The following is a 24,748-nucleotide window of genomic DNA, read 5'->3' as shown; positions in this document are numbered from 1 at the left end:
GTTTTTATTATTGCAGGCTCCAGAAGCCAAGGGGCCTTTGAAGGAAATAAAACAGGAGGAGAAAAAAAGAAGCAGTTGAAGGCATCATGAAAACAATGAGGAGGGCAATATGACCCAGGTGACAAATTTTCAGAGGGTGGGTGGTTTGCGAGGTGGGAGGATACGGCCTGTCAGGTAACTTTCAAGGAAGAATCAGTTCGAATCAGGATTCTGCAAGAAAGCAAGACTACAGCAGAGACAAGGGTACCAGAGTATACCTCATTTCACGACAGAACACAAGAAAGGACCTTTACACTGAAGAAGTAGAGACCTGGGAGAGACGAAGCAATGAAAATGAGCAGGACCCAGACACAGGAGGAAGGGCAAACACACCCCACAGAATCTCCCACCAGGGCCCCACCAGCGACATTCCCAGCACCCAACTGAGCCTTCCCATACTCCAACCCCACTCACTGTTCCTCTGCCACCAACCCATATCACAAACCTCACCACAACAGCTGTCCCTTATGGGCATTCTGACCCCACCCCCCCATCAGCACATACCCCACCTACCTGACCCATATGGGCCCCCATAAGGGCTCTCCTCCCAACCCCAATATACTTTTTATGACCACAATGATAGAAAAGAAACTAAGGTTTGGTACACAAATGCGGATGGAATAATGAATAAACATGAGGAGTGGAATAAGAAGAATCAGTGAAAAATCCCCAGACATCATAGCAGTCACAGAAACAAACTGCGCTGAGATAATAACAGACACAATCTTCCAACAGGATATCAGATCCTGAGGAAGATAGAAGGAGTAGAGGGGAGGGAGGTTGCACTGCTCATAAACACCAATGGGGATTTGAGGGAAATGAAGGCATGGACATGATTGGAGAAGAACTACGTGTAGGTACAATTCAGTCGGAGAACATAAAGTAGTCATTGGGTGATGTATAACCCACCACAGAACTGCAGGAGCCAAGAGAGAATTGCAGAAAACAACAGGGTGATGGTGGACACACTGGCTGAAGGTGGCAGAAAGAGCTCACTCCCGAGCAGAGCAAGTTACTGGTAATGGGCGATTTCAACCACAGGGAGATCGACTGGGAAAACCTGGAGCCACATGGGGTCCCGAAACATGGAGCAAAGATGATGGATGTGGTACTTGAAAACCTCATGCATCAGCATGTCAGGACTTACAACCAGAGAGAGGAGATGAACCAACAGAACTGAATCTTGTGACACCTGAGCAGTTCAGACATCGGGGACATCACTTGCAGGGGCCTTGGGAAGCTAGCGATCTGTGGTTCTGAGTTTGACTATATGGTAGGTTACAAGTGGAGAAAGGTAACAGGAACTGAAGGACAGGCCAAACTATAAAAGGGGACTACACAGACATGAGAAACTTCCTGCAGGAGTTCAGTGGGACAGAGAGAATGGTGAGAATCAGTAAACGAGATGATGATGGAATATGTGGCAACAAAGTGCAAGGAAGCAGAGGAAAGTTTTGTTCCCAAGGAAACAGAAATAATAGGAAGACCAAGACAGGTCGCTTGGTTTGCCCGAAAGAAGAAAGGTGTAAAGGGAGGCAAAGCTAAGTGCAACAGAGAATGGAAAGGTACAGGAGGCATAGGACCCAGGAAAACAGGAGATTAGTAGAAGAGCAGAGAAACAGTATGCAGATAAGGAGGAGGCCCAGAAGATTTCAGTATAAAAACATTTATAGCATCGAAAGTCAAATCATTTGAGAGCTTGCTGTATATGCACATTAGGAAGAAGACAACAAGTCAAGGACCAGGTGATAAGGCTGAGAAGAGGTGGGGAACTCACAAAAAACGATCAAAGAGGTATGTGAGGGCTCAACACGAAGTTGAGAGTATTTACAATGAGACAGGAAGGACTCTGGGGGGACAGACCAGATGGGGACACCAACAAGGAATACACCAACAAGTGTTGGACGACATACATACAGATGAGGAGGAGGTGAAGAAACTGCTAAGGGACATCGATACCTCAAAGGCAATGGGACCGGACAACATCTCTCCATGGGTCCTTAGAGAGGGAGCAGATATGTTGTGCGTACCACTTACCACAATCTTCAACACATCCCTGGAAACTGGGCAACTACCTGAGGTATGGAAGACAGCAAATGTAGTTCCCATTTTCAAAAAAGGAGACAGAAAAGAGGCACTAAACTATAGACCTGTGTCATTGACGTGTATAGTATGCAAAATTATGGAGAAGATTATCAGGAGGAGAGTGGTGGAGCACCTGGAACGGAACAGGAGTATAAATGCCAACCAGCACGGATTCACGGAAGGCAAATCCTGTGTCACAAACCTTCTGGAGTTTTATGATAAAATAACAGAAGTAAGACAAGAGAGAGAGGGGTGGGTTGATTGCATCTTCTTGGACTGCAAGAAGGCCTTTGACACAGTTCCTCACAAGAGATTAGTGCAGAAGCTAGAGCATCAGGCGCATATAACAGGAAGGGCACTGCAATGGATCAGAGAATACCTGACAGGGAGGCAACAACGAGTCATGGTACGTAATGATGTATCACAGTGGGCACCTGTGACGAGCGGGGTCCCACAGGGGTCGGTCCTAGGACCAGTGCTATTTTTGGTATATGTGAACGACATGACGGAAGGGTTAGACTCAGAAGTGTCCCTGTTTGCAGATGATGTGAAGTTAATGAGGAGAATTAAATCTGATGAGGACCAGGCAGGACTTCAAAGAGACCTGGACAGACTGGACACCTGGTCCAGCAAATGGCTTCTCGAATTTAATCCTGCCAAATGCAAAGTCATGAAGATAGGGGAAGGGCACAGAAGACCACAGACAGAGTATAGGCTAGGTGGCCAAAGACTGCAAACCTCACTCAAGGAGAAAGATCTTGGGGTGAGTATAACACCGAGCATGTCTCCGGAAGCACACATCAATCAGATAACTGCTGCAGCATATGGGCGCCTGGCAAACCTGAGAACAGCATTCCGACACCTTAGTAAGGAATCATTCAAGACACTGTACACCGTGTATGTCAGGCCCATACTGGAGTATGCAGCACCTGTTTGGAACCCGCACTTGATAAAGCACGTCAAGAAACTAGAGAAAGTACAAAGGTTTGCAACAAGGTTAGTTCCAGAGCTAAGGGGAATGTCCTATGAAGAAAGATTAAGGGAAATCGGCCTGACGACACTGGAGGACAGGAGGGTCAGGGGAGACATGATAACGACATATAAAATACTGCGTGGAATAGACAAGGTGGACAAGGACAGGATGTTCCAGGGAGGGGACACAGAAACAAGAGGCCACAATTGGAAGTTGAAGACACAAATGAGTCAGAGAGATAGTAGGAAGTATTTCTTCAGTCATAGAGTTGTAAGGCAGTGGAATAGCCTAGAAAATGACGTAGTGGAGGCAGGAACCATACACAGTTTTAAGACGAGGTTTGATAAAGCTCATGGAGCGGGGAGAGAGAGGGTCTAGTAGCAACCGGTGAAGAGGCGGGGCCAGGAGCTAGGACTCGACCCCTGCAACCACAAATAGGTGAGTACAAATAGGTGAGTACACACAAACACACACACACACACGCACACGCACACACACACACACTCACACACACACATACATACACACTCACACTCACACACATACATACATACACACACACTGTGAAGGCTTACTCAGCTCTGTAATAACTTCAGACAGTATTACCAAAGCTGGCTCCTCCTCAGGAAAATTAATGAATAGAAAACGAAATAATAATTAACAAAGATAAACACTTTATTATTTATTAACGCAAACATAAAACAATAAAAAATGACAGGTACATCCTATTTGAAAGAAAAAATGAAAAATGAAATGAATAAAATAACATTTGAACTCAACGCTAATATATATATTGTGGTGTCTGGTGTTGGTGACACTTCGTGTTGCTGAAATCTTAGCCGTTGCTGTTGTGGGGGGGGGGGTCGCAGGTGTTGGTGACCACCACCGGCTAGTTCTTCACAGTGTAGCCGTGAGTATTCTATCACGATGACAGGAAAGCAGGTTCTTTACCGCTGCAATGATGTGGGGTTACGTCCTGCAATTTCATACAGGTGCACAGGTAATTAAATCCAAAATGGGACGTCTCCAGGACGTTAGTCCGTCTCCATCAGTTCTACTCGTTGATTGGCAGGTGACCCTCTCTGTCATCCAAGCTGGAAAGATAGACAGGTTACCCACTGCTTAAAAAATCACTCTCTATGATAAGTACAATACCTAAAAGATGTGGTGATTATCACAACAGTCAACCTAGAGCAAGACTGAAAGGACTAAGTTTATTATTGGTCAAAAGTGAAGCTTTCAACCAATAAATCCACTAGAATACAAGGCAGGCATGTACTTACAGTAGTGCTGGGAGCTGTGAGTCTAGTGATTACTGTTTGGACCGGAGCCCCACACGTCACCTTTCGGGGGGGGGGAAGAAGGAGGGGAAGGGATAGCAGGAGCTAGACTGACCCTACTAAGGTGGGAATAGCGGGAGCTTGACTTACCCTACCTTAACAAGTAGCCAGCAATGAAACTGTCACTTTCGTGGAGGGGGAAAAAAGGCGGGAATAGCGGGAGCTTGACTTACCCTACCTTAACAAGTAGCCAGCAATGAAACTGTCACTTTCGTGGAGGGGGAAAAAAGGCGGGAATAGCGGGAGCTGGACTTACCCTACCTTAACAGGTAGCCGGCAATGAAACTGTTGTTACTATATACTCCCTCGCTACTCCTATCTATTGAACTTTTCCCTCACACTCCACCATACCAAGACTTATAGTCAAGGAGTATAAGAAGAATAGGCGAGGAAAAAGTTCTAATATGTGGAAGTCGTGTAAGGCAACAAATCTTCTACTGACTGTCACGACTTAACCAGTCAGAGAAATAATTGGATGAACCATTGATATACACAATATGGAACTTAAAAGCCTGGAGTGCCAATGTCCACCTCAAGAGGCGACTGTTGGTTCCCTTAAAAGTTTCTAGGTATATCAAAGGTTTGTGGTCAGTTTCTAAAATGAATTCTTTTCCCAGCAAATAAAATTTAAGTTTGGAGATACCCCACACAAGGGCCAAACATTCCTTTTCTATGGTGGAGTATCTCGTTTCTGCGGGAAGGAGTTTCCGGCTTAGGAAGCATACAGGGAAGGGAGTACCATCATGGTATTGTAGTAACACTGCACCTAAGCCAGTATTGGAGGCATCAGTTCTTAAACAAAATGTTTTATTAATATCTGGAATCTTAAGTATAGGGTCTTTCGAAAAGATACTTTTAATCTCATTAAACTTTTCCCGAGCTACGTCGGAAAGTTCAAGAGGTTCCTTCACAGACTTTTTAAGGAAGTCAGATAAGATGCCTGTAAGATCAGTAAGGTTCAGGATAAACCGTGCATAAAAATTTACAGAACCAAGAAAGCTACGCATGAGCTTTTTGGTTTTGGGGAATTTAAATTCTAATAAAGCTTTGATCTTACTGGGGAGAGGCTGCAGAGAGTTATTAGAAAGTATCAGTCCAAGATATCTAATCTTGTTATACCCAAGGAAGCATTTCTTCGGCTTGGCAGTGAGGCCATGTGAGCGTAACCTACGCAAAACTGATGTTAACGTTTGGATATGGTCGCCCCACGTGGATGTCATTACGTAAATGTTATCAAAATAAACTGAAACATTTGGCATATTACCCAAGACCTTTCTCATCAGTCTCACGTAGGTAGCACAGGCAGTTACCAAACCGAAGGGCATAGTTCTATACTGCATCAGTCCTTGGTGTGTAGGAAAAGCGGTGTACTGCTTAGAAGAAGGATCTAACATTACTTGATGATATGCCTGTGCAATATCAATCTCTGAAAAGAAGGAAGCGTCATAAAATTTGTGTAGATCGCTATCTATTAAGGGCATAGGCTCAGCATCCCACCGAGTTATAGCATTAAGGCCTCTGAAGTCAATAGCAAGTCTATATGAATTATCCTCCTTCTTAACCATGACTACTGGTGAACAATATGAAGATACTGAAGGTTCAATGATCTTTAGTTTTAATAATTTGTCTACCTCTCGGTCAAATGCATCCCTAAGGTGAACTGGAACTGGGTATAATTTTCGTTTGATAGGATTGTCCGTCACTAAGTCAATCTTATGGACTACCGTGGAGGTAACACCTGGAATATCAGTAAAGACGTCTGAAAAGTTACTCACACATTGAAGTAGTTCATGTCTCTTATGGTCATCCAAAGATTCATTAATATTAATGTTGGTTGCGTCCGAGTGGTCAAAAGTCACCAAGTCATGTAGTTCTTCATCATAGTCTGAGTTAGAGGTGTCAATTATGCACACCTTACATTCTTCAGTTGTCTTATCAAGTTCGTGAGGAAAAACTAAGTCAAAGTTATTAAGGCAGTTAACCGAATTTCTTCGGTAATATTTCTTAAGGATGTTGATATGATAAAGCTTAGGTTTCCCCTTGACTTCTATGAGGTAGTCAACTTTCCCACAAATTTTTAATACTTTATATGGACCTTTCCATGCTACTAATAATTTATTTGACTTTATAGGCAAAAGTACCAGAACTTCATCCCCTACGTTAAAACTTCTCCTCTGACTTTTGGAGTCAAAATAGGTTTTGTACTGGTCCATTGACAAGCTTAGGTTTTTCGAAACTATGTCAGAGGTCTCCTCAAGTTTAGATCTAAGGTCAAGGAGAAACTGATAAGAAGACTGAACCTCAGCATTTACCTTCTCATTAGTCCATAAGTCATGAAGGATGGACAATGGGCCTCTGGCCTGTCTACCATAGAGAAGTTCAAAAGGTGAAAACCCCAAAGAGTCACTGGGAACTTCCCTCATGGCAAACAAAGCACAGGGTAGGTAACGATGCCACTCCTTAGGTTTAAGGGAGCAAAGTTTCCTTAAAATGGACTTGAGAATCGAATGCTGGCGCTCAATCCTCCCATTACAGCTGGGATGATAGGGTGTTGTGAAGAGAGGCTTCACTCCCAGAAGTTGGTATAGATGTTGCATTAAGTCAGATGTGAATTGTGTCCCACGGTCAGACAAAATTTCTCTAGGGATGCCCACTCTGGAGAAGATGGACAAAAGGGCTTCAGCCACCTCTGTAGTAGTTATGGTCTTTAAGGGAACGGCTTAAGGGAAACTCGAAGCATAATCAACTAATGTTAATATATATCTATGTCCCCCAGATGAAAGTGAAGATAAAGGAGCAACGATGTCAATAGCTACTCTTTCAAAAGGTACCGTAAAGACTGGCATTTTGACCATAGGTACTCGCCTGGTATCTCGGGAGGATGACAGTTGGCAAACTTTACACGATCTACAATAGGTAGTGACATCTGAGGACATTTTTGGCCAAAAATAGGTTTCCCTAATTTTATTTAAGGTTTTACAATGCGAGAAATGTCCGGCCACTGGCAGGTCATGAGCCATTTTAAGAACAGTCTCTCTGCATTGACTTGGAACAACTAAGATGGAATAGTCTGTCTCATCTGAATTTAATTTGAATACTGACTTGTACAAGATACCTTTTATATATTCAAATTTATATGAAAAGTTTTTCCTTTGGATAACTTGATTTTGTTTAGCGGCATTATGGCAATTCTGAAGAGAAGGGCAATTACGTTGTAAATTGACAAAGGAGTCCTTCGATATATCTAAAGGCTTAAGTCAGGGAAAATCAAAGGATGGATAGTAGGAGAAGCCTGGGCTTTGTCTGAGCCCTAGTCAAGACATTTATGGTATCGGAGGTGATATCTTCACTTTCATTTAACAAGTGAACCGGTGATCCTACTACCTCGCTTTCGAGAGTAGCATCACTGGTTTTTAATCCCACATGAATCTCACGAGACATTGTCTCATCTGAACTTTCGAGCGGCTTCTCTGACTCTACAGGAAGAGGATCTGAAACACTTATATCCATCTTTGGTGATGAAAAGTCAACCTCAGAAGGAAGAATGGCACCTTCTACATTACCTATTAGTACGGAGCAAGAAGTAATGGGAGCTAGTACGGCTTCAGACCAACCTGTGAACCATTTAGACCTAATGTAACAACGGATGGTAGGAAAAGTGTCCGTACGGCCCAAGTAGTCTGAAAGTATACCAGAGGAATGAGTTTCTTTAAGGTTAGGGAACAGCTTATCAGAAATGACTATACATGTGCATCCAGTGTCTCGTAAAATGGTAGATACATTAAGTCCATTAACTGTTCCTGAACAGAAGGGTGCTTGGTCTTTACAGTCTTTAAAACATCTTCCAACTTTTTGGACCTTCTTAGAAGGACAATCTGGACGTTTATGTCCCTTAACACCACACAAATGACAAACAGGAATAAAAGAAGTCATTATACTTTCCACTAGAGGTTTTGATTTCTTAAGGTCTGATGAACCCTTGCCCTTAGGGTTCGATCCCTTTAGGTCTTTATAGGAATTGTGAGCCTCAGCATACAGGTCAGCAGCCTCAGCAACTTCCTCAGCTTTAATCAAGTTACGTTCTCTGATGAATGTTCGTATCTGATGGGGGAAGAGCTGTCAGGAACTGGTCAGCAACCATGAAGTCTCTAAGAGATTCATAACTGCGATCAATTCCTGAACTCTCTATCCAAAAGTCGAACAATCGAATGAGTGTTACCTGTAACTGCTGAAAGTTCTGGCCAAGCTGTAAGGTGGCATACCTGAAATCTTTCCTGTAAGAATTAGTGGTTTTTTGATATGCTTTAAGGATTGCCTTCTTCAGTAGGTTATAATTGCATATGATATCCTGCGACAAAGTTGCATAGATATTCAAAGCTGTACCAGAAAATAACATTCCTAACCTGGTAGCCCATGTGTCAGCAGGCCATTCACAGAGGGTAGCGGTATTTTCAAACCTGATAATGTAAGAAGTTATGTCTTCCCCCTCTGTGAAGGGAGGTAAATTAGGTGTTGGAATATGTGTACTAGCTGCACGTTGTTCCATTACTCCTTCATCTAATTGCTGTTGTGAGAAAGTTATCTTTTTATTCTCTAATTCAAGGCGAGCTTGCTCGAGCTCGCGATCCTTTGCTCTTTCCTCAAGATCTCTTAATTTAACTTGTTCTTCACGTACTCTAGCTCTCTCCTCACGATCAAGTCTATCACGCTCCTTTTTGTCTTCTCTCTCTCTTTCTAACTGTCTTTCTTGGATTTCTCTCTCAATTCTCTCTCTCTCCTTTTTCTCTTCTCTTTCTCTTTCTAACTGTCTTTCTTCTCTCTCAATTCTCTCTCTTTCAAGTCTTTCTTGGATCTTAGCACTAATGAAAGATTCTAAATTTTTCCCTGTTATTCCTAACTTCCAGCATTCATCCAAAACTGGTATTCATCCATACTTGCAAGAATAACTTAAACTATCAGGGGAAATGAAACTGGTATTAAAGAAAACGAAGGGTTCAATTCCTGCTCCGCTCAAACTGTAAATAAACCAGAGGCCTCGATTCCTACTTCAATTAAACAATATGTATTAATTAAAACGAAGGGTTCTATGCCGGCTCCGAGCAAACAGTAAGTAGAATGGGGTCCCTTGACCATCCAATCTTCTCACCAACAAATCAAGAGTGTCCTAAGACAGTTCCCTTGATATAATAAAGAGCTCAATGAAACAAATTGTCACTGGAAAATCTCGGGTCCCTAGAGTCTAATCCTCCAAAGTGTTTCAAGCTCAAACAAAAAGGTGGCAGAATTAAATATTATATCCTGCCTGACTTGACTTACAATAAATTGAGACTATAACAATCACCAAATCTTTTAAATACCTGTACTGTAGTCCTACCATAGAGAATGATTACTCATGGCTGGTGGTAACCGTCTGTGGTATGCAGCGTTGAAGTTCCAATGGTAGATTCGAGATGGAATTGAATCTTGATTCTGTCGAGTTGTATCCTGGCAAGGTCGCCACTTGTGAAGGCTTACTCAGCTCTGTAATAACTTCAGACAGTATTACCAAAGCTGGCTCCTCCTCAGGAAAATTAATGAATTGAAAACGAAATAATAATTAACAAAGATAAACACTTTATTATTTATTAACGCAAACATAAAACAATAAAAAATGACAGGTACATCCTATTTGAAAGAAAAATGAAAAATGAAATGAATAAAATAACATTTGAACTCAACGCTAATATATATATTGGGGTGTCTGGTGTTGGTGACACTTCGTGTTGTTGAAATCTTAGCCGTTGCTGATGTGGGGGGGGGGGTCGCAGGTGTTGGTGACCACCACCGGCTAGTTCTTCACAGTATAGCCGTGAGTATTCTATCCCGATGACAGGAAAGCAGGTTCTTTACCGCTGCAATGATGTGGGGTTACGTCCTGCAATTTCATACAGGTGCACAGGTAATTAAATCCAAAATGGGACGTCTCCAGGACGTTAGTCCATCTCCATCAGTTCTACTCGTTGATTGGCAGGTGACTCTCTCTGTCATCCAAGCTGGAAAGATAGACAGGTTACCCACTGCTTAAAAAAATCACTCGCTATGATAAGTACAATACCTAAAAGATGTGGTGATTATCACAACAGTCAACCTAGAGCAAGACTGAAAGGGCTAAGTTTATTATTGGTCAAAAGTGAAGCTTTCAACCAATAAATCCACTAGAATACAAGGCAGGCATGTACTTACAGTAGTGCTGGGAGCTGTGAGTCTAGTGATTACTGTTTGGACCGGAGCCCCACACGTCACCTTTCGGGGGGGGGGGAGAAGAAGGAGGGGAAGGGATAGCGGGAGCTAGACTGACCCTACCTTAACAAGCAGCCGGCAATGAAACTGTTGTTACTATATACTCCCTCGCTACTCCTATCTATTAAACTTTTCCCTCACACACACACACAAAGAAGACCGCAGACACAATATAGTTTAGATGGCCAAAGACTGCAAACCTCACTCAAGGAAAAAGATGTGGGGGTGAGTATAACACCGAGCATATCTCCTGAGGCGCACATCAATCAGATAACTGCTGCAGCATATGGGTGCCTGGCAAACCTACGGATAGCGTTCCGATACCTCAGTAAGGATTCGTTCAAGACTCTGTATGCCATTTACGTCAGGCCCATACTGGAGTATGCAGCACCAGTTTGGAATCCACACCTAGTCAAGCACGTCAAGAAATTAGAGAAAGTGCAAAGGTTTGCAACAAGGCTAGTCCCAGAGCTACGGGGATTGTCCTACGAGGAAAGGTTGAGGGAAATCGGCCTGACGATACTGGAGGACAGGAGGGTCAGAGGAGACATGATAACGACATATAAAATACTGCGCAGAATAGGCAAGGTGGACAAAGACGGGATGTTCCAGAGAGGGGACACAGACACAAGAGGTCACAATTGGAAGTTGAAGACTCAGATAAATCAAAGGGATGTTAGGAAGTATTTCTTCAATCATAGAGTAGTCAGGCCGTGGAATAGCCTAGAAAGTGACGTAGTGGAGGCGGGAACCATACATAGTTTTAAGGCGATGTATGATATAGCTCATGGGGCAGGGAGAGAGAGGACCTAGTAGCAATCAGCGAAAAGGCGGGGCCAGGAGCTATGACTCGACCCCTGCAACCACAAATAGGTGAGTACACACACACACACACACGCACACACACACACTCACACACTCACACACACACACACACACACACACACACACACACACACACACACACACACACACACACACACACACACACGCACACACACACACACACACACACAAATAACTTCTAAAACTCTGAGTGGCACAGCGTCAAACGCTGAAAATGGCTGATTCTAATTCCTCGACGCCGGAGAGTGATAAAGAAATAAGTAGAAGCACAACTGACCACTTCAAGTATAAAATAATACGAAATTTTCAGTCCCATTAAATCCAGCACAACACACAAATAACCTTCACGTAGAACATAATCTTTTGACGACGTTTTGGTCCAACTTGGACAATTAACTAGATCAAGTCGGACCGAAACGTCGTCAAAAGATTGTATCTTCTGTGTAAGGGTTATTGTGCATTGTTCCAGTCACGGTATTGTCTCTGTGTTCCTACTCGACGAAACCACTGCCTATAATACCACTGCCTCTAACACCACTGCCTATAATACCACTGCCTCTAATACCACTGCCTATAATACCACTGCCTCTAATACCACTGCCTATAATACCACTGCCTCTAATACTACTGCCTATAATACCACTGCCTCTAATACCACTGCCTATAATACCACTGCCTATAATACCACTGCCTATAATACCACTGCCTATAATACTACTGCCTCTAATACCACTGCCTATAATACCACTGCCTATAATACTACTGCCTATAATACTACTGCCTCTAATACCACTGCCTATAATACTACTGCCTCTAATACCACTGCCTATAATACTACTGCCTCTAATACCACTGCCTATAATACTACTGCCTCTAATACCACTGCCTATAATACTACTGCCTCTAATACCACTGCCTCTAATACCACTGCCTATAATACTACTGCCTCTAATACCACTGCCTCTAATACCACTGCCTATAATACTACTGCCTCTAATACCACTGCCTATAATACCACTGCCTATAATACCACTGCCTATAATACCACTGCCTATAATACCACTGCCTATAATACCACTGCCTCTAATACCACTGCCTATAATACCACTGCCTCTAATACCACTGCCTATAATACCACTGCCTCTAATACCACTGCCTATAATACCACTGCCTCTAATACCACTGCCTATAATACCACTGCCTCTAATACCACTGCCTATAATACCACTGCCTCTAATACTACTGCCTATAATACCACTGCCTCTAATACCACTGCCTATAATACCACTGCCTCTAATACCACTGCCTATAATACCACTGCCTCTAATACCACTGCCTATAATACCACTGCCTCTAATACCACTGCCTATAATACCACTGCCTATAATGCCACTGCCTCTAATACCACTGCCTATAATACCACTTCCTATAATACCACTGCTTGTAATACCACTGCCTCTAATACCACTGCCTATAATACCACTGCCTATAATACTACTGCCTATAACACCACTGCCTATAATACCACTTCCTATAATACCATTGCCTATAATACCACTGCCTATAATACCACTGCCTATAATACCACTGCCTATAATGCCACTGCCTATAATACCACTCATCACTCATTATAATACCACTTCCTATAATACCACTGCCTCTAATACCAATCCCTATAATACCACTCCCTATAATACCACTCTCTATAATACCACTCCCTATAATACAATTCCCTGTATTACCACTGCCTATAATACCACTGCCTATAATACCACTCCCTATAATACCTCTCCTTATAATACCACTCCTATAATACCACTGCCTATAATACCACTCCCTATAATACCACTGTCTATAATACCACTCCCTATAATACCATTCCCTATAATACTTCTCCTTATAATACCACTCCTATAATACCACTCCCTATAATACCACTCCCTATGATACCACTCCCTATAATACCACTCCCTATAATACCACTCCCTGTAATACCTCTCCTTATAATACCACTCCTATAATACCACTGCCTATAATATCACTGCCTATAATACCACTCCCTATAATACCACTACCTATAATACCACTCCCTATAATACCACTCCTATAATACCACTACCTATAATACCACTCCCTATAATACCACTCCTATAATACCACTCCTATAATACCACTCCCTATAATACCACTCCTATAATACCACTACCTATAATACCACTCCCTATAATACCACTCCTATAATACCACTCCTATAATACCACTCCCTATAATACCACTCCTATAATACCACTCCCTATAATACCACTCCCTATAATACCACTCCCTATAATACCACCCCCTATAATGCCACTGCCTATAATACCACTGCCTATAATACCACTGCCTATAATACCACTCCCTATAATACCACTCCCTATAATACCACTCCTATAATACCACTGCCTATAATACCACTCCCTATAATGCCACTCCCTATAATACCACTCCCTATAATACCACTCCCAATAATACCACTGCTTATTATAGCACTCCCTTTAGTACCATTTCCTAGAATACCTTCGCCACAGTTTATTCATTAAAGAATAGATAAGTAGGCAGACTCCTGCGTAGTTTGTCCATGAGAGTATCAGCAGACTTTGCCTCAACACAGTTATACCAATGAGAGAGTGTGTTGACTCTCTCATGTGTCAATACATTAATCTCACAGCAACAATTCTCCCAACAATTCCGTCCCCACATCAATTCCACCAACAATAAAGTCTCCACGACATCAATTCCAACAACAACGCTGCTGCTTCAGCACTAATTCCCCCAGTAATACCGTCCCCACATCAATTCCCCCAACAATACCGTCTCCACAACACTAATTCACCACTACACTACCGTCCCCACAACATCAGTACCTCCACCATACCGCCCTAACAACACAGGTACCTCCACAACCCCTACCCCCGCCAACACTTACCCCCGCCAACACTTACCCCCGCCAACACTTACCCCCGCCAACACTTACCCCCGCCAACACTTACCCCCGCCAACACTTACCCCCGCCAACACTTACCCCCGCCAACACTTACCCCCGCCAACACTTACCCCCGCCAACACTTACCCCCGCCAACACTTATTACCCCCGCCAACACTTACCCCCAGTTCAAGCTCCGATTCCAACATTTCTCAAAAACGTAAAGTTAGAGAATTCCCCCAAATAAAGTCAATTTGAAAAAAAAAATTCAATTTTCGAAATTGCAAAGCACAAACATGTCTAATTTTTCTTTACTGGGAAGTAATAGTGTGGGAATAAATGACTTTATCTCTGCTCATTCTGTCTGCTGGTCTTCTGAACGTAAACTTAAATTATTTCAAGCTGGAGAACTTCCAAAGACAAGCCTGGAGTGTTACAACTCACTCTCCGCGAGTTCAATCCCCGCCCGTGCTATGGTTTCCAAGGAGAAGCTTGACATTCTCTCAGATGTTATGTGTGAAGTTGTTAACACTCTCTCAGATGTCATTGATGAAGTTGTTAGCAATCTCTCAGATCTCATGGATAAAGTTGTTAACACTCTCTCAGATCTCATGGATAAAGATGTTAACACTCTCTCAGATGCCATGGATAAAGTTGTTAACACTCTCTCAGATCTCATGGATAAAGTTGTTAACACTCTCTCAGATCTCATGGATAAAGTTGTTAACACTCTCTCAGATCTCATGGATAAAGTTGTTAACACTCTCTCAGATGCCATGGATAAAGTTGTTAACATCTCATGGATAAAGTTGTTAACACTCTCTCAGATGCCATGGATAAAGTTGTTAACACTCTCTCAGATCTCATGGATAAAGTTGTTAACACTCTCTCAGATCTCATGGATAAAGTTGTTAACACTCTCTCAGATCTCATGGATAAAGTTGTTAACACTCTCTCAGATCTCATGGATAAAGTTGTTAACACTCTCTCAGATCTCATGGATAAAGATGTTAACACTCTCTCAGATCTCATGGATAAAGTTGTTAACACTCTCTCAGATGCCATGGATAAAGTTGTTAACAGCCTCTCAGATCTCATGGGTAAAGTTGATAACACTCTCTCAGATACCATGGATAAAGTTGTTAACACTCTCTCAGATCTCATGGATAAAGTTGATAACACTCTCTCAGATACCATGGATAAAGTTGTTAACATTCTCTCAGATGTCATGGATAAAGTTGTTAACACTCTCTCAGATCTCATGGATAAAGTTGTTAACACTCTCTCAGATGTCATGGATAAAGTTGTTAACACTCTCTCAGATCTCATGGAAAAAGTTGTTAATACTCTATCAGTTGTCATGGATAAAGTTGTTAACACTCATATCTCATGGATAAAGTTGTTAACACTCTCTCAGATGTCATGAATAAAGTTGTAAACACTCTCTCAGATCTCATGGATAAAGTTGTTAACACTCTCTCAGATCTCATGGATAAAGATGTTAACACTCTCTCAGATGCCATGGATAAAGTTGTTAACACTCTCTCAGATGCCATGGATAAAGTTGGTAACACTCTCTCAGATCTTATGTATAAAGATGTTAACACTCTCTCAGATGCCATGGTGAAGTTGTTAACACTCTCTCAGATGCCATGGATAAAGTTGCTAACGCTCTCTCAGATCTCATGGATAAAGATGTTAACACTCAGATGTCATGGATAAAGTTGTTAACACTCTCTCAGATCTCATGGATAAAGTTGTTAACACTCTCTCAGATCTCATGGATTAAGTTGTTAACACTCTCTCAGATCTCATGGATTAAGTTGTTAACACCCTCAGATCTCATGGATTAAGTTGTTAACACTCTCTCGGATGTCATGCGTGATGTTGTTAACACTCTCTCACATCTCATGGATAAAGCTGTTAACACTCAGATGCCATGGATTAAGTTGTTAACACTCTCTCAGATCTCATGGATAAAGTTGTTAACACTCTCTCAGATCTCATGGATAAAGTTGTTAACACTCTCTCAGATCTCATGGATAAAGTTGTTAACACTCTCTCAGATCTCATGGATTAAGATGTTAACACTCTATCAGATCTCATGGATTAAGTTGTTAACACTCTCTCAGATCTCATGGATTAAGTTGTTAACACTCTCAGGTGTCATGCGTGATGTTGTTAACACTCTCTCACATCTCATGGATAAAGCTGTTAACACTCAGTTGCCATGGATTAAGTTGTTAACATTCTCTCAGATCTCATGGATAAAGTTGTTAACATTCTCTCAGATGTCATGGATAAAGTTGTTAACACTCTCTCAGATCTCATGGATAAAGTTGTTAACACTCTCTCAGATCTCATGGATAAAGTTGTTAACATTCTCTCAGATGTCATGGATAAAGTTGTTAACACTATCTCAGATGTCATGGATAAAGTTGTTAACACTCTCTCAGATGCCATGCGTGATGTTGTTAACACTCTCTCAGATCTCATGGATAAAGTTGTTAACATTCTCTCAGATGTCATGGATAAAGTTGTTAACACTATCTCAGATGTCATGGATTAAGTTGTTAACACTCTCTCAGATGCCATGCGTGATGTTGTTAACACTCTCTCAGATCTCATGGATAAAGTTGTTAACATTCTCTCAGATGTCATGGATAAAGTTGTTAACACTATCTCAGATGCCATGGATAAAGTTGTTAACACTCTCTCAGATCTCATGAATTAAGTTGTTAACACTCTCTCAGATGTCATGCGTGATGTTGTTAACACTCTCTCAGATCTCATGGATAAAGTTGTTAGCACTCAGACGTCATGGGTAAAATTGTTATCACATAATCTGTAGTCACTGATAAACAGCATAAAAATTGTTTGCTCACTCAGAAGTAAACTATGTCATAGTTTGCTGACTCACAGGTAAACAATGTCAGTCTGATGATTCTCTCATGAGTAAACTATGTTGTAGTAGAGTGTGTTTACAATCTTTCGAGTAAAATACTGGGTGTGAGTCACATGACACAACCTGAGGTGTGTACTGGGTGTAAGTCACATGATACAACCTGAGGTGTGTACTGGGTGTGAGTCACATGACACAACCTGAGGTGTGTACTGGGTGTAAGTCACATGACACAACCTGAGGTGTGTACTGGGTGTGAGTCACATGACACAACCTGAGGTGTGTACTGGGTGTGAGTCACATGACACAACCTGAGGTGTGTACTGGGTGTGAGTCACATGACACAACCTGTGGTGTGTACTGGGTGTGAGTCACATGACACAACCTGAGGTGCGTACTGGGTTAAGTCACATGACACAGCCTTGGGTGTGTGTACTGGGTGTAAGTCATATGACACAACGTGGGGTGTGTACTGGGTGTAAGTCACATGATACAACCTGAGGTGCGTACTGGGTGTAAGTCACATGACACAACCTGAGGTGCGTACTGGGTTAAGTCACATGACACAGCCTTGGGTGTGTGTACTGGGTGTAAGTCATATGACACAACGTGGGGTGTGTACTGGGTGTAAGTCACATGACACAACCTGGGGTGTGTACTGGGGGTAAGTCACATGACACAGCCTGAGGTGTGTACTGAGTTAAGTCACATAACACTGCCTTGGGTGTGTGTACTGGGTGTAAGTCGCATGACACAACATGAGGTGTGTACTGGGTGTAAATCACACGACACAATCCGAGGTGTGTACTGGGTGTAAGTCACACACATCTAGTATAGGGCCCCTGCTCAGAAAAAATCGGTCCTACACAGATGACAACAAAGAAATCAATGAGATACTGAAATCTCAACATGACTGTGTTCAGCGAGCCTCTAATCAGTCTAAAGATAGACACTCCAAATCATTTGTCCATGTCTGAGCCTCAAAACCCTGGCAATGTATCCCAAATTTCTGAAATAACCCTAATTTCCATAGACTCTGAGAAAGTCATTGACAACATGCCCATGCACTCAGCCCCAGGCCCAGACTCGTGGAACTCTGTGTTCATTAAGAACTGTAAGAAACCTCTCTCGCGGGGCCTAAGTATGTTATGGGGAAGAAGTGTAGACACAGGAGAGGTTCCACATCACTAAAAACAACGGATATAGCTCCACTTCATAAATGTGGCAGCAAAGTAATAGCTAACAACTTTAGACCAACGTCCCCATCATAAAAATCTTCGAAGGAGTTCTAAGATGCAGGATTAGCAAACCACTTGGACTCCCAACAAATGCACAATCCAGGGCACCATGTGTTCAGAGCAGGTCGCTTTTGCCTCTCGCAACTACTGCACTACTATATGGTCTTGGTTGCACTGTAAATCCAACAGAATGCAGATTTAGTATACACAGATTTTGCAAAAGCCTTTCACAAGTGCGATCATGGTGTAATACCACACAAAATGCGTGCTATTACACCATGATAACTGGCAAAGTAGGCAGATGGATCTTCAACTTTATAACCAACTGAACACAAAGAGTAGTGGTAAACAGGGTTAAATCGGAAGCTGCCATAGTGAAGAGCTCTGCTCCACAAGGTATAATATTCGCCCCTATCCTGTTCCTCATCCTCATATCAGACATAGACAGAGATGTAAACCATTGTACTGTGTCATCCTTTTAAGACAATTCCAGGATCTGCATGAGTGTGTCATCCACTGAGGACACGGCAAATCTCCAAGAAGATATAAACCAAGTTTTCCAATGGGTAACGGAAAACAATATGATGAACAATGAAGAAAAATTCCATCTACTCCGTTATAGAAAACTGAAGGAAATAATAGCTAGAACTGAGTATACTACAAACTCTAATCACACAATATAGGGGAAGAGTAATGTGAAGGATCTGGGTGTGGTAATGTCTGAGAATCTCACCTATCTCACTAGATTGATGAAATCTAGAAGAGGTAAAGGGAGGTCGTGGTTTTCAGTGAGCCTCTGTCTCAGAATGTTGATTGCAGCGTCAGTAGGAACGTTGGTAAAGAGGGCTGTGACATCGAAGGAAGCCATGCCCAGCTCTTCTGGGCACCATCAGTCAAGCCCACCTCAAACACTCAGGTGACCTTCTCTCCCGAATTTCCAACCTGAATGTCAAAAACAAAAGCATGGCTTCCTTCGATGTCACAGCCCTCTTTACCAACGTTCCTACTGACGCTGCAATCAACATTCTGAGACAGAGGCTCACTGAAAACCTCGACCTCCCTTTACCTCTTCTAGATTTCATCAATCTAGTGGAACTTTGTGTTAATTTCAACTTCTTCAAGTATCAAGACAACTGTTACAAACAATGCTTTGGGATGGCAATGGACAGCCCGCTCAGTGCTGTGCTTGCCAACCTCTTCATGGAAAACCTGGAGACAGAAATTCAGCACCCTCATTCCCAACACCGTTACCTGGCTAAGATACGTTGATGATATATTGGTTTTCTATCCGAGACGTCTCAATATCCAGGCCCTTCTCAACAAGATCAATGCAGTTGAACCATCAATAAAGTTTACACTTGAACTCGAAAATGATTGCAAACTTCCTTTCCTCGACGTTCTACTGTGCAGATCTCCCGACAGTGACAAACTTCTCTTCAAAGTGTATAGAAAACCTACCAACAAGGACGATCTTATACATTTTTATTCACACCAAGACACCCGCACTAAGAGAGGAGTCCTCATTGGCTTCTTCTTGAGAGCTCTTCGCATCTCCAGCCCTTGTTTTCTAGAAGAAGAATGCACTTACATAACACAAGCCTTTACACGTCTTCAGTTCCCATCTTTCTTCATCCGAGATTGCAGACTCAAGGCACAAGCTATCCTCAACAAACCGCCCATGGAACAGCCCCCTAAACAGTTCATAGTACTCCCATGTGGCGATGTTGCCACGAATACTCGCCGGGCACTTGCTATGAGTAACATCAACGTTTCCACCATAAACACATCATCTATCAAAGACCTCACTACGAAACGCAGCCCCACACCTCTAACTTCTACAGCAGGCGTCTACACTATCCCCTGTGGGTCCTGTCCCAAGAAATATGTAGGCGAGACAGGCAGAGATCTTGCAGTCCGCCTGAAGGAGCATCGAAATGCCTCTAACAGAGACGATGTAAGGTACGCCTGTGTCCTCCACAGAGACTCCACGGGGCATTTGATGAACTGGAACGAGGCACAACTCGTTCTCACCGAACCAGACCTCAGACGCCGACGGTGCCTAGAAGCCTCACTAATCGCCGTCACCGACACTATAGAACGCAACACTGGAAACTACAAAATGTCAAAAACATTGGCATACATGATACTTAAGCAGCACCAACCCAACAACACAGGAGTCACATGATTTCATTGTCTACCCGTCCTCATCATACGTAGAGGTTGTTTTGATAAGGACCTGCCTCGCATGGGCCAGTAGGCCTTCTACAGTGTTCCTCCATTCTTATGTCCTTATGACATTCCTCAGGTCACGTGCGTCACATCTCACTCTTCTCCTATATTTATAATGTCTTTCTACCTCTGTATGTTAGAAGTGATCAAGGTCCCAGGACCGAAACGTTTTCTAATAAATATGTTATAGTGTTTGCTTACGTGTCTTTCTAAACCAATTTGCCGGTATTTATTACCAAGGTTTATACCAAGTCACATGATACAACCTGGGTTGTGTAATGAGTGAAAGTCATATGACACAACCAGGGGTGTGTACTGGGTGTAAGTCACATGACACAACCTGGGTTGTGTAATGAGTGAAAGTCACATGACACAACCTTGGGTGTGTACTGGGTGTAAGTCACATGACACAACCTGGGATGCGTAGTGAGTGTAAGTCACAAAATAAAACCTGAGGTGTGTACTGGGTTTAACTCACATAACATAACGTGGAATGTGTACTGGATGTAAGTCAAAAGTCACAACCTGAGGTGTGTACTGGCGTAAGTTCCATGGCAGAACCTGGGGTGTGTTCCGGGTGTAAGTCACATGACAACCTGAGGTGTGTAGTGGGAGTAAGTCACATGACACAACCTCGGGTGTGTACTGGGTATAAGTCACATGGCACAACCTGGGGTGTGTACTGGGTGTAAGTCACATGACACAACCTGAGGTATGTACTAGGGGTATGTCACATGACACAACCTGGGGTGTATACTGGGTGTAAGTCACATGACACACCCTGAGGTGTGTACTGGGTGTAAGTCGTATCACACAGCGGCGGTCTGTACTCGGTGTATGTCATATGACACGGCCTGCGGTGCGTACTGGGTGTAAGTCATATGAAACAGCTTGGGGTGTGTACTGGGTGTGAGTCACATGACACAACCTGGCGTATGTACTGGGTGTAAGTCACATGACACAACATGGGGTGTATACTGGGTGCAAGTCACATGATACAAACTGAGGTGAGTACTGGGTGTAAGTCACATGACGCAACCTTTTGTGAGTACTGGGTGTAAGTCACACAACACAACCTGAGGTGAGTACTGGGTGTAAGTCACATGACACAACCTGGGGTGTGTACTGGGTGTAAGTCACATAACGCAACCTGAGGTGAGTACTGGGTGTAAGTCACATGACACCACCTGGGGTGTGTACTGGGTGTAAGTCACATAACACAACCTGAGGTGAGTACTGGGTATAAGTCATATGACACTGCCTGGGGTGTGTACTGGGTGTAAGTCACGTGACACTACCTGTGGTGTGTACAGGGCGTAAGTCACATAACACATCCTGAGGTAAGTACTGGGTGTAAGTCACATGACACAGCCTGGGGTGTGTACTGGGTGTATGTCACATGACACAACATGAGGTGTGTACTGGGTGTAAGTCACATGACACACCCTGAGGTGTGTACCGGGTGTAAATCACATGACACAACCTGAGGTGTGTACTGGGTGTAAGTCATATCACACAGCTGCGGTCTGTACTGGGTGTATGTCATATTACACGGCCTGCGGTGTGTACTGGGTGTAAGCCATATTAAACAGCCTGGGGTGTGTACTGGGTGTAAGTCACATGACACAACCTGGCGTGTGTACTGGGTGCAATTCATATGACACAACATGGGGTGTGTACTGGGTGTAAGTCACTTGACACAACCTGAGGTGAGTACTGGCTGTAAGTCACATGACACAACCTTTTGTGAGTACTGGGTGTAAGTCACACAACACATGCTGAGGTGAGTACTGGGTGTAAGTCACATGACACAACCTGGGGTGTGCACTGGGTGTAAGTCACATAACACAACCTGAGGTGAGTACTGGGTGCAAGTCATGTGACACAACCTGGGGTGTGTACTGGGTGTAAGTCATATCACAAAGCGGCGGTCTGTACTGGGTGTATGTCATATGACACAGCCTGCGGTGTGTACTGGGTGTAAGTCATATGAAACAGCCTGGGGTGTGTACTGGGTGTAAGTCACATGACACAACATGGGATGTATACTGGGTGTAATTCACATGACACAATCTGAGGTGAGTACCCGGTGTAAGTCTCATGACACAACCTTTTGTGAGTACTGGGTGTAAGTCACAAAACACAACCTGAGGTGAGTACTGGGTGTAAGTCACATGACACAACCTTTTGTGAGTACTGGGTGAAAGTCACACAACACAGCCTGAGGTGAGTACTAGGTGTAAGTCACATGACACAACCTGGGGTGTGTACTGGGTGTAAGTCACATAACACAACCTGAGGTGAATACTGGGTGTAAGTCACATGACACAACCTGGCGTGTGTACTGGGTGTAAGTCACATAACACAACCTGAGGTGAGTACTGGGTGTAAGTCACATGACAATGCCTGGGGTGTGTACTGGGTGTAAGTCACATGACACAACCTAGGGTGTGTACTGGGTGTAAGTCACGTAACTCAACCTGAGGTAAGTACTGGGTGTAAGTCACATGACACAACCTGGGGTGTGTACTGGGTGTAAGTCACATGACACAACCTGGGGTGTGTACTGAGTATAAGTCACATGACACAACCAGGGGTGTGTACTGGGTGTAAGTCATATGACACGGCCGCCGGCCTGCACTGGGTGTATATCATATGATACAGTCTGGGGTGTGTACTGTGTGTATGTCACATGACACATCCTCGGGTGTGTACTGTGTGTAAGTCACATGACACAACCTGAGGTGTGTACTGGGTGTAAGTCACATGACACACCCTGAGGTGTGTACCGCGTGTAAGTCACATGCCACAACCTGAGGTGTGTACTGGGTGTAAGTCACATGACACACCCTGAGGTGTGTACTGGGTGTAAGTCATATGAAACAAAGGCGGTCTGTACTGAGTGTATGTCATATGACACGGCCTGGGATGTGCACTAGGTATATGTCCCATGACACAACCTCGGGTGTGTACTGGGTGTAAGTCATATGAAACAGCTTGGGGTGTGTACTGTGTGTAAGTCACAAGACACAACCTGAAGTGTGTACTAGGTGTAAGTCACATGACACTCCCTGAAGTGTGTACTGTGTGTATGTCATATGACACAGCGGAGGTGTCTACTGGGTGTATGTCGTATGACACGGCCAGGGGTGCGTACTAGGTGTATGTCACATGACACAACCTGGGGTGTGTACTGGGTGTAAGTTACATGACACAACCTGGGGTGTGTACTGGGTGTAAGCTACATGACACAACCTTGGGTGTGTACTGTGTGTAAGTCACATGACACAACCTGGGTGTGTACTGGGTGTAAGTCACATGGCACAACCTGGGGTGTGTACTGGGTGTAAGTCACATGACACTACCTGGGAGTGTACTGGGTGTAAGTCACATAACACAATCTGGGGTGTGTACTGGGTGTAAGTCACATGATACAACCTGGGTGAGTACTGGGGGTAAGTCGCATGACCCAACCTGGGGTGTGTACTGGGTGTAAGTTACATGACACATCCTTTGGTGTGTACTGTGTGTAAATCACATGACACAACCTGGGGTGTGTACTGGGTGTAAGTCATATGACACAGCCGGCGGCCTGTACTGGGTGTATATCATATGATACGGTCTGGGTTGTGTACTGTGTGTAAGTCACATGGCACAACCTGGGGTGTGAACTGGGTGTAAGTCACATGGCACAACCTTGGGTGTGTACTGGGTGTAAGTCACATGACACTACCTAGGGTGTGTACTGAGGGTAAGTCACATGACACAACCAGGGGTGTGTACTGGGTGTAAGTCACATGGCACAACCTGGGGTGTGTACTGGGTGTAAGTCACATGACACTGCCTGGGGTGTGT

Source organism: Cherax quadricarinatus, chromosome 42, assembly GCF_038502225.1.
Source record: "Cherax quadricarinatus isolate ZL_2023a chromosome 42, ASM3850222v1, whole genome shotgun sequence".
Lineage (NCBI taxonomy): Eukaryota > Metazoa > Arthropoda > Malacostraca > Decapoda > Parastacidae > Cherax > Cherax quadricarinatus.
The sequence above is the reverse complement of the archived record's forward strand: the minus strand, read 5'-3'. Positions refer to the sequence as shown.